Source organism: Carcharodon carcharias, chromosome 16, assembly GCF_017639515.1.
Source record: "Carcharodon carcharias isolate sCarCar2 chromosome 16, sCarCar2.pri, whole genome shotgun sequence".
In the NCBI taxonomy this organism is placed as follows: Eukaryota; Metazoa; Chordata; class Chondrichthyes; order Lamniformes; family Lamnidae; genus Carcharodon; species Carcharodon carcharias.
In genome coordinates this window covers 111,629,635-111,641,479 of record NC_054482.1, presented here as the reverse complement: position 1 = coordinate 111,641,479, position 11,845 = coordinate 111,629,635, and the positions used below count along the sequence as shown (strand labels likewise).

The following is an 11,845-nucleotide window of genomic DNA, read 5'->3' as shown; positions in this document are numbered from 1 at the left end:
TGATTGGTGTCTCTCAGCACATTATTTGAACACCAGGTAGGAGCTGCAGTTGTGATGTCAGATCCTACCCTCATACTTTTCTTTGATTATTTCATGGGGTGTGGGAATCACTGGCAGATTCAACATTTGTTGCCCTTGACCTGAGGGGCTTGCTCAGACATATCAGTGGGCATTACTGTGGATCTGGAGTCACAAGAACGCCAGACCCAGGTAAAGATGACAGATTTCCTTCCCTGAAGGGCATTAGTGAATCAGATAGGTTTTTCACAACAATCGATTTGTGATCACCATCATTGCGACTCGTTTTATAATTACAGATTTTATTTCATTATTCAGCGAATTTAAATTCCACCAGCTTCTGTGGTGGCATTTGAACACATTGAACACAACCTTCCAAATCTAACAAACAACAACTTATATTTATATAGCACCTTTAACATAGTAAAAAAAAGTCATCCCAAGGCATTTCAAGACGGCATACTCAGACAAAATTTGACATGGACCCACATAAAGAAATATTAGAACAGGTGACCAAGAGCTTGGTTTTAAGGAGCACTAGGTTTTAAGGAGCACCCTAAAGGAGGAGAGAGGGGTAGGGAGTCTATTTGCTTTAGACCTCAGCAGCTGAAGGAATGAATGGTAATAGTGAACCGATTGAAAACGTGGATATGCAAAAGCCCAGAATTGGAGGAGCGCAGATATCTCAACAAGAATTGAGTTTATGAAGTGTCTTTATGTCATGAAACAAGCAAAGGTACTTCACAGAAGAATTACAAAGCAAAATTTAACACCGAACCACGTAAGGCAATATTAGGGCAGATAGCCAAAAGCTTAAAGAGGCAGGTTTTAAGGAGCATCTTAAAGAGAGGTAAAGAGGCAGAGAGACTTAGGGAGGGAATTCCAGAGCTTAGGGCCTTAGTAGCTGAAGACGTGGTCACCAATGGTGGGGAAATTAAAATGGGGGATGCTCAAGGAGCCAATGGTTTATGTGATGTCACTGAAGGTGGCATTTAGTTGAGAAGTAGGAGGAAGCCAAGGACAGATATAATGGTGGGGGAACAGGAAGAGAAACAATTTTAAGTGGTACTTGGTTACAATTAGATAGATAAGAATGGAACCAGGCAAGTGTAGTTCCACCCAGCTGGATGACTGTGGAAAGGCTTGAAGAGGATAACCATATCAAAGGCTGCAGTTAGGTTGAGAAGGACGAGGAGGACCTTTATTACAACTACACAAGATGTCAATCGTGATGTTGATACGAACCCATTTTGGCACCTTGGCAGGGGTGGGTCATGATTGGAGGGATTCAAACATGGAGTTCCAGGAAAGATGGACATGAATTTGGGAGGCAACAACACACATTTTGGAGAGAAGAGAGTGGTTGGTGATCGACAGTAGGTTTGTAAGGGGCAAAGAGTTGGTTTTCTGAGGAATGGGCTGATGACAGAAGATTTAAAGCAGAGAGGAGCAACACCTAACAGATCTCTAACAATACCAGCTAACATGGAGAGCAGGAAGGGAAGTTGGGTGGTCAGTAGTTTAGCAGGAATAAGGTTGAGGGAGAAGGAAGTGGGTAGTATGAGCTTGGAGAGGGCATGAGGGGAGATAAGACAGAAAGTTGCAAGTTCAAGACTAAGGCTAGGTGAAATGTTCAGGAAAGTTTGGCCTGGGGGATGGGGAATGGAGGGACACAACAGAGGAAACTGATTGGATGGTCACAGTATTAGTGACTAAACAGTTCATGGGCTCTTTGGACTTTATGTTGGAGGTGAGAGTGGAGGAGACAGGTGAAGAGAGATTCAAGAGGACAATTTGCAGTAGATTAAAGAAGCCAGGGTGATTCTGGAATAGCGAGAAATTTGGGCAAACGAGCAGGACCCACCCTTTATGTGGTCCAGCCAGATCTAGTGGTGAATGGCTAAACCGGTTGTCCACCATATCCAATCAAGTGTGCATCCCTTGAACTTAAAGGAGCAAAGTGAGGATTGTATCCAGCGGGAGGGAGGTGAGTGATGCAGGTGGGGAGGGAGGATGTCAGGGTGAGAGAGAGTAATGGTTTTAGTTCTCAAAGGACTGTAGGACTGGAGGAGGTTATGAGGATCAAGTGTGAGGCCATGGAGGGATGAGAACAGAAGGATGAACATTTTACAACCTGAGGTTTTACATTTTGAACTGGACAAAGTGCAGCACCTCCACTCTCAGCCTCGTTTCACAGCCTGTAAACAGCACAGCTGGAGCAGCTGTATTTATCACAGCTTGACTGGTCTAATGAGGGAGGATAGACTCTGAGGGAATATAGTAAAGTTTTGATGCCTGAACTGGCACACTCAGATTTCCCAAATTGCTATTTTATATTTCCCGTTCATGCGAAAAAGATTTAATTATTTTTTTAACAACAGTTTGGTATCTTGAGGCCCAGCCAGACCTTTCAAAGGACTGGAGCTGAGGTGAGAGAAACAACAAGGATTCGGAGTGCTGGGACATGTTTTATAATTAAGCAGATGCTAACGCAGCAAGAACCTCTCAGACTCTAGGCACATAGTCAAGAAAGGGATAGGGACAGAAACACACAAAAGGGAAGAGTAAATAGAACAGGAGACTTGGCTAGCAGAAGATAGCGCAGAGAAACAAATGAGGGATAAAAGGAAGTCAAAAGAAGGTGAAGAAATAAATCAACAGGAATACAAAAATGAAAGCGTTACATAGAAGGCAGAGCACAGAAGCAGACCATCTGATCCAAATGAGCCACCTTCCAACCTTTTCTAACTAATCTTATCGGCATAACCTTTGACAAACTCATAAGATATTTTAGTCAAGAAAGAAATAAAAAGAACATAGGCCGTTGGGCCCCTAAAGCCTCAGCTATTCTAATAGATCACGTTGACCTGTACCTGAACTCCATTTGCCCAGTTTTTCTCCATGGCACTGTAACCTTCCCATTGGGAATGGGAGCTTGGAAGGTGAGACTGTACAATGCTTTTGCATTCGTGGAACCTGGAACAATGTGTTGTAGAGCCAATTAGGGGTAAAGCTATTTTAGATCTAGTATTATTGTGCAATGAGACGGGGTTAATTAGTAACCTCATGGCAAAAGATCCTCTGGGAAAAAATGATAATACAATTGAATTCCATGTGGAGTTTGAGATCGACATACTCCAGCAGGTAAGAATCTTAAACTCAAACCGACCAATTACATCGGCATTAGGAGAGGGCCGACTTTTCGATTAGGTAAACAGACTAAAAAGCACTATGGTAAATAAATAGAGGGAAACATTTAAAGGAGCAATTCAAAATGTTCAACCAAAATACGCTGCATTAAAAAACAAAACTTCAGCAAGAAGGATCCATCCATGGATTACTACAGAAATTAAGGAGAATTAGATTAAAAGAGGTTTATAACAAGCAAAAAATAATAGTAAGCCTGAGGATTGGGAGTGTTTTAGGAACCAGCAAAGGGTGACCAAAAAGCTGATTAAAAAAAAGGAAAAAATAGCACAAACTATGCTGGAATATAAAAACATATTGCAAGAGCTGTTACAAGTGCATAAAAAGGAGAACGACCAAAGCAAATATTGATTCCTTAGAGGTAAGGATAAGAGAAATTCATGGGGAAATGAGGAGATGGCAGACATGTTGAACAAGCATTTTGGCCGAGGTATTTCAGCCTCACCACAGCAGGACCACTCCCCCCCCACCACCCCAGGGGATGTGGTGGGTCAGCCAAAAGCCCATTGACCTTCGGTGAGGCCGGAAGATGACATTCATCAACTTGTGGTTGTACAGTCAAAGGTGCTTTGAGTCATTGGCATGTTAAAGTTAGATACCTGCACGGTAGCCCCTCAGTTCTGATGTGAACAACCTGTCACTCCAGGCTGTTGCTGCCGTCAGGACCTTGGCTGCTGTGTGGACACGTTTATCAAAATCCAGCTGGTTTAAATATTGCAGGGCAGGGCCAGAAAATCCTGGCCTTTGTATCTATCTTCACAGTGAAAGACACAAAGTACAATGGCAGAAATAGAGGGAAACCAAGGGGCTAATAAGAGTGAGGAACTTAAAATAATTAACATCAGAAGAGAAACTTAAGGCTAACAAATCTCCAGAACCTGATCGCCTACCCCTTTAGGTTCGAAAAGAAACAGCTGCAGATATATGTGGATGTGCTGGTTGTGATTTTCCAAAATTCCCTAGATTCTAGGACATTCCTAGTGGATTTGAAGTTAGCAAATGTAACTCTCCATTCAAGAAAGGAGGGAAAAAGAAAACTGGGAACTACAGGCCAGTTAGCCTACAGGCATCAGTCATCGGGAAAATGCTGGAATCTATTGTTAAGGAAGTTTTAACAACGCAATTAAAAAATCATCATATGATCAGACAGCCTGGTTTTATGAAAGGGCAACTGTGTTCGACAAATTTATTAGAGTTTTTTGAGGATGTAGCTAGTAGCGTAGTTAAAGGGGAACTGCTAGATGTAGTACACCTGGATTTCCAAAAAGAATTCAACAAGGTGAGACACAAAAGGTTCTACTTAAGTGCTACAATCCCAATTGATGTTAACACTGGACAAGTCAGACCCCAGGGTGAAACCCCGCTTGATGGATTCTAACTTTTATTTTATTTTTTTTAGAAACTGCAGAGGTAAGTTACTGAACAAATTCACAGGAGTCTGCCGGTGAACTTTTAACACAAAAAGGAACATCTTTGAAACAAGAAAAATGTACTATATTAGACCAGGCAAAAAGGTTGGAAAGATCTCAATGCAAACACATGAAAATTACACAAATACCCACTATTCCTTCACCACAGCTATATTTTTATCGACATATACAATTCAGAAAGATAAAACAATCTACTATTTCTATCTTATTCGCTAATATTCAGGTTAAGTATGCCTTACATGTGAATTAACAGGTGAACTGTAGTCAGACATCCCAACCCCAAAACTAGTGACAGATGCCACCAAAACAGATTCCATGGATTTCTCATGAACCCCCCCGAGATGGTAGTTACACTGTGAGCCAACCCATCTCACTGAAACTCTGGGCGGAGTTTTCTGTGCCCGCTGGCATCAGACATCATGGCAGCCATGAGTGGACAACATGACAGGAAGGCCAAAAATCGGTTTCACGATGCCATGAAACCAGTTAGCAATCGCCTGCTCCACCCATCAACTTGGGCCGCATCTATTGTCGCTGCTTATTGGGTATTTCATTGTAATACATCTGCATATCATTACAAGCTCAGCTCACCGGAATCATCCCCCCTATGCTGGATCATCTGAGCACGTTGTTGTGATTGTACAATGACGTGTTTCACAACTCAACTCCTCAGAGCTACACTTCACTTGGGATTTTGAGGTTTGTTTGCCTACCTTGCATCGGGCAGTACTTACAGTCATCAGTGCCAGGCTTCACAGGCAGCACCACATCACTTTTAGGAGGCTTACAGGCAGGTCTCTAGCTACCAGACCAGCTGTAAGGCCGGGGCGGTGGGGGGTGGCTTTTCAACAGCAACATGGCTATGGCTTGCTTGGGAAAGGGGGAGAAGTGGCCTCAGGAAAGGGAAGAGGCTGCAAGGTGAGGGCTGTACTGGGAAAGGAGGGTATCCCAGGGAGAATGTGGGGTCACATGTTGATCTGTGCAAGTGGCCTCAAGATGGTGAAGGCTGAGGAGGCAGTCTCCAGAGGAGATGAGGCCGGGTGGGGATGTAAGAGTGTGTGTGAGAGAGTGAGTGATGTCCTGTGATCTGGCAGTGAGTGAGATGAATATGCGATAGCCTTGTGAGTGTGCGAGTTTAGAGTGATGAGATGTTGCCTTACCCTGGCAGCATGGATGAGATCGTTCATCCTCCTTCTGTGCAGCATTGGCACTGACCACCTCTGCCATTACCTCAAAGCCAGGGTGGTGACACTGATGGGCCTCAGAAGGCCAGAGTGAGGTAGAGGACTCGCGACATGCTGTAACAGTGTCCAGAAGGCGCCCCAGGGATGCGTCACCAACTTGGGGAGCTGATGTCTTCTGTGCAGCGGTCCTGGGCTGGAAACACTGAGAGCTGTGCGCATGGCTGCACATTAAATATGGCGCCCAGTGCGAGGAAGGGGTGAGGTGATGGCGAAGCGGGCAAACCAGAGCCCAGCCGCCGTCGAAACAGCCTGTTTCCCAGGAATGTGTGATCAATGAGGCGGGATTGGGACGATATGAAAAGCCGCCATTGCAGCCGGCGGATAAAACATTCTTTCTGCCCCCCCCACCGCTACTGCACTGAGTGGAAATCTGGGACGGTTCTGCCCTCACTTTCTCACACGGGTTTCCAATCTCCATTTTTGAAGAGCTCGCCATGGAATTCTCTCCAAACGTCACTCCCACTTGGATCCACCTCCCGGGGGTTCCAACCTCACCTCCTGAGATTCTTTTCTCCCAGATCTGCACGTATACTCGAGCTTCACCTTCCCAAGCACACTTTCAGGCCTTCAGCCATCTCAAGCAGAACACCACTGCTCCAGAAGGCCCACGGCGAGCAGTCACCAACCGTCAGCTGTCTCCTAGGATCTTCAGGGCTTCTCTCGAACGGTGCTCCCCTCAACACACCCTGTCCTCCAGTTTCGCACCTTTTCACTTTTCTCCTTTATCATCTGCACGTGCATTCCGCCCGGAGACCTGATAGGCCCCAACTGGGCATGTGAAGCTCTTTCCTGGCTGAGGCACGCGCCAAAAAGACCCAAGGCCTGCTGGGAATTGTAGTTCCCCTACTCCGAGCTAAGTATTCGAGTTTTGCAACATAAGGGCTCATGGAGTTGGGGATGGTACGTTAGCACAGATGGAGGTTTGGTTAACGGACGCAAAGCAGAGAGTAGAGATAGCAAGGCTTTTTCAGGTTGGCAGGCTGTGACTAGTGGAGTGCCACAAGGCTCAGTGCTGGAGCCTCAGCTATTTACAATCCTTATTGATGACCTAGATGACGAGACCAGGAGTAATGTATCTACCCGTCAGCTGCTTCCTCAGATCTTCAGGGCTTCTCTCGAATGGTGCTCCTCTTCAGGTCACCTGTCCTCCAGTTTTGCACTTTCTTTCTTTCTCTCCTGCGCATGTACTCAGGGCTGGCTTCCGACCTAGAGATGTGAAAGAAGCCAACTGCTCTGAAAGAGAGTCATACTGACTCAAAACCTGAACTCTGTTTCTCTCTCCACAGACACTGCCAGACCTGGTGAGTTCTTCCAGCATTTTCTGTTTATATTTTATATGAGTAATGTATCCAAGTTTGCTGATGACACAATGCTAGGTGGGAACGTGAACTGATTTCCACTTCGGTTTGTGTACGACAAGCACTCCTATCTTGCCTGGCAGGTTCATTCTGCTGTTCCAGTCCTGGCTTCGTGTTGCAACTATGTACCTGGTCCCACAATTGATTGTTCCAGTCCCTAATTGTGGCAACTTCAAAAACACTGGGGGGGGGGTCAGATTTTCATTGTCATAAAGAATCGCCTAGGCACAGGGGATGTAGGAAAATCACAAAGGGAGGATACACCACACCACCATAAAGTGGTCTGCCAGATTAAACCAGCAACAGTTTCAATAGACAGCCAATACCTTCCACGTTACTTTCCCCTATGAGAAGAGTTCCCACTCCACTTTCTTCAGTGAATGTGTTCACCAAGTGTGACACTGGAACAGGTAGAAATACAAAACTGGAAAGGTACTTCAAATGAATGCCCTTCCTTCCCCACTCTCTCAGCTATTTATACAGTTCTCTGACTGTGGGAATGGTAGCATCGTGGTTATGTTCACGGACTAGTAATCCAGAGGTCGGGAGTAGCGATCCAGAGATAATGAGTTCCAATCCCACCATGGCAGGTAGGGAATTTAACTCAAGCTCATTAAATACTCTGGAATGAAAAGCGAGTCTCAGTATTGGTGACCATGTGACTATCTGATTATTATAAACACCTACCTGGTTTGACTAATGTCCTTTAGGGAAGGTAATCGGCCATCCTAACCCAGGCTGGCTTATCATGTGACTCCAGAGTCACAGCAACGTGGTTAACCCTTAACTACCCTCTGAAATAGCCGAGCAAGCCACTCAGTTGTCAACAAGTTCTCAAGAGTAGTTGAGGAAGGGCAATAAATGCTGGCCTTGCTAGCGATGTGCATCCCCATGAAGTTTTTTTTTTGTAAAAAGTGCCTGAAATATCTCCCTAGTATACTCCAAATTTCCATCAGCCTGTTTGTAAAATATTTACGCCAAAACTATCTGCGTACCCAGGTTTGACAACCTATAACCTTTTTTATTCACTTATGCGATGTGGCCAACGCTCTCTAGGCCAGCATTTATTGCCCATCCCTAATTGCCCTTGAGAAGGTGGTGCCAAGCTGCCTCCTTGAACCGCTGCAGTCCATGTGCTGTAGGTACACCCTCAGTGCTGTTAGGGAAGGAGTTCCAGGATTCTGACCCAGCGACAGTGAAGGAACAGCGATATATTTCCAAGTCAGGATGGTGAGTGACTTGGAGGGGAACTTCCAAGTGGTGGTGTTCCCATGCGTCTGTTACCCTTGTCCTTCTAGATGATGGTGGTCGTGGGTTTAAAAGGTGCTGTTGAAGGATGCTTGATGAATTCCTGCAGTGCACCATGCATCGGTGGTGCCAATCAAGTGGGCTGCTTTGTCCTGGATGGAGCCAAGCTTCTTGAGTGTTGTGGAAGCTGCACTCATCCAGGCAAGTGGAGAGTATTCCATCAAGCTCCTGACTTATGCCTTGTAGATGATGGACAGGCTTTGGTGAGTCAGGAGGTGAGTTACTTACTGCAGGATTCCTAGCCTCTGACCTGCTCTTGTAGCCACAGTATTTATATGGCTAGTCCAGTTCAGTTTCTGGTCAATGGTAACCCCCAGGGTGTTGATAGTGGGGGATTCAGTGATGGTAATGCCTTTGAATGTCAAGGGGCGATGCTTAGGTTCTCCCTTGTTGGAGATGGTCATTGCTTGGCACTTGTGTGGCGCGAATGTTACTTGCACTGTCAGCCCAAGCCTGGATATTGTCCAGGTCTTGCTGCATTGGACATGGCCTGCTTCAGTGCCTGAAGATTCAGCTCAGATGCTTTAAGCCTTGGTTCCAATCCCAAAGTCAAGCGGTGACTAAAATTGTACTCAGCCTTTACGGGCTTGTCATCACTTCCTGGCTTCACTTAACTTATTGCCATCTGATGCACAGTTGTCAGTGACAGCGGTATGGGGTGTGCGGGGGAGGGGATTGGGGGGGTGGATGGGGCTGGACATCAGGGAGAATTTATATTTGTGTTTGGGGGTTTGGAAATATCGTGCAGAAGGTTTGAAGCTATAGTGTTTTGGGGAGGTCTCAGGTTTTATACATGTGTGGTGCTGCTTTTTCCTGTTCAGGGTGTTGCAATCTTTATATGTGGGAGGTTTTGAATCTTCTGAGCATCAATGCTTGCATTTCTGCCAAATCCTGCGGCTTAGTCACAGGCTTTCACACGAGTATCTGGCCTTAAGTTCCAAAGGTTGGACATTCCTGGCCCGGAGCCACTTGTTTAATATTCCCACTGTTTATTTTCCTTTCCTGGTTTCATTTCCTTTAATTTGTCCACATTTCACCACAGCAATGTTGTAATCCCTCCATGTTCCAAGCCCTTCGCCCCCCCACCCCTGTAACATTTATACTTCTTCAAATGGGAAAAAGAAGAACTGGTGACTCAGACTAGATCCCACTGTCCTATCACCTCAGAGTAGAGAAGGTCACAGAGAGATTTGTTAGAAGTGTTCGAAATTATGAGGAGTTTTGATAGAATAAATAAACAGAAACTGTTGAGGTTGAACATGATTGCCAAAACACTAGAGGCAATATTGGGGAAAGAAACATTTCTGGAGCGAGTTTTGTGATGTGGAATGCACTGTTCGAACGGGTGGCAGAAAAGAATTGTATAAGCAAGTGAAAAATTTGCAGAGCTATGGGGAAGAAGGGGGAAGTGGAACTAATTGGATAGCCCTTTCAAAGAGTCAGTACGGGTACAATGGGCAGAATGGCCTCATTCTGTGTAGTATCATCCTTATGATCCTATGATTGGCCTTTTCCTCACCAACCTCCATTGTTGGTCCAGACCCCAGATGCATCAAATTCAAATTCATTATCGTTGCTTCTGAGGCCGCTTCATAGCTTGGTCCATCATACCTCCGAATACAGGACACACTGCCGCAACCAGACAAGGCTTCTTCAACAGCACCGTGCAAGTCCCCGAGCTCCACCAGCTGCAAGGGTAAGGGCAGCAAGTGCTTGGCACACCACCACCTTCATGCTTTCCTCCCAGTCACACCCATCCTGACTTGGACATATATCGCTGTTCCTTCATCACCACTGGGCCAAAATCATGGAAGTCCCTCCCTAACAGCACTGTGGGAGCACCTTCACCACACAGACTGCACCGGCTCAAGAAAGCAGCTCACCAACACCCACTCGACTCGGGATGAGCAATAATCGCTGGCCTCGCCGACAATGCCACATCTCAAAAATAAATCGACGAGAACCCGTTCTGTACTCCATTGGCTTTGAACCGTCCCTAAGCGTTCACTCTCATAGGCAGTGCTGGTTTGGTAATGCTGCAACGTCTCACAATGTGGGTGTGCTTCTGTGCGTGTGTGTATGCGAATTGGTACATTTGCATCTATATGGGTAGGGGTTCATGTATGGAAATTAGGCACAAGTCTTTAGCTGTCACGTTTACTGTCTGGAGATATCGCGTGTGGCCCATTGAGTTTGACTGCCCTGTGGGGAAACGTTAGTGAGTTTGCCAAGTGCATTTAATGAGTCCCTTGATAACAATTTCCAGATTTGACATGAAGCATTAACACAAAAACCTGATCAGCGGGAGTTGTACAATGGGTCCAGAAACACACGCATTGTTGTGAATGAAATTTCACGGCAGATTTAACATATCAGATTTTTTGTATGTTCATTCTCACTTCCAGTGCATCGCTAGCAATACTAACATTTATTGCCCATCCAGAATTGCCCTAAGAAGGTTGTTGTGGGCCATTTCTTGAGCAGTATAATGCTGCTGAGTGCCAGTTAAGAATCAACCATGTTCAAATAGGACTGGAGTCATATATATACCAGGCCAAGTAAGGGAAGCAGGTTCCCTTCTCTGTGGGAGTCTTTGTTTCCCTAAAGGACATTAATGAACCAGTTTTTGTTGTAGACACCCATTGGTTATAGGCACAATTTGCAAAGCCAGTCTTAATTAGGTGATAGTGGTATTGTCACTGGACTGGTAATCTAACAACTCCAACATCATGCTCTGGGGTCTTCGGTTCAAACCCCACCATGGCTGATTCAATAAAAATCTGGAATTAAATGTCTAATGATGACCATGACACTGTTGTCAATTGTCATAAAAGCCCCATCTGGTTTAGTAATGTACTCTGCTGTTCTTGCTTGGCCTGGCCTACACGTGACTCCAGACCCACAAGCAATGTGGTTGACTCTGAAATGGCCAAGCAAGCCATTCAAGGGAATTAGGGAATAGCAATAGCCCAGCCAGTGATGCCCACATCCCATGAACAGATATTTTTTTTTTTTAAATTGCCCTTGAGAAGGTGATGGTATGGTGTGCTGGCTTCTTGAACTGCTGAAGTCCATGTGGTGTAGGTACACCCCCTTTGCTGTTAGGCAGGGAGTTCCTGAATTTTGACCCAGTGACAGTGAAGGAACAGCAGCAATATAGTTCCAACCAAGATGATGTGTGGTTTGGAGGGGGAGCTTGCAGGTGGTGGTGTTTGTTGTATGATGGTGCATGTGCCTGCATGCCACTGCAATGTAAAGGTGCTCGGCATAGCAATGGTTA

General features: G+C 45.5%; 1 pseudogene; it reads left to right on the top strand.

Annotated features, from left to right (window-relative positions):
- Positions 1 to 3,721: 3,721 nt before the first annotated feature.
- LOC121289509 lies at positions 3,722 to 3,912 on the top strand (annotated as a pseudogene).
- The last annotated feature ends 7,933 nt before the right edge of the window (positions 3,913 to 11,845 follow it).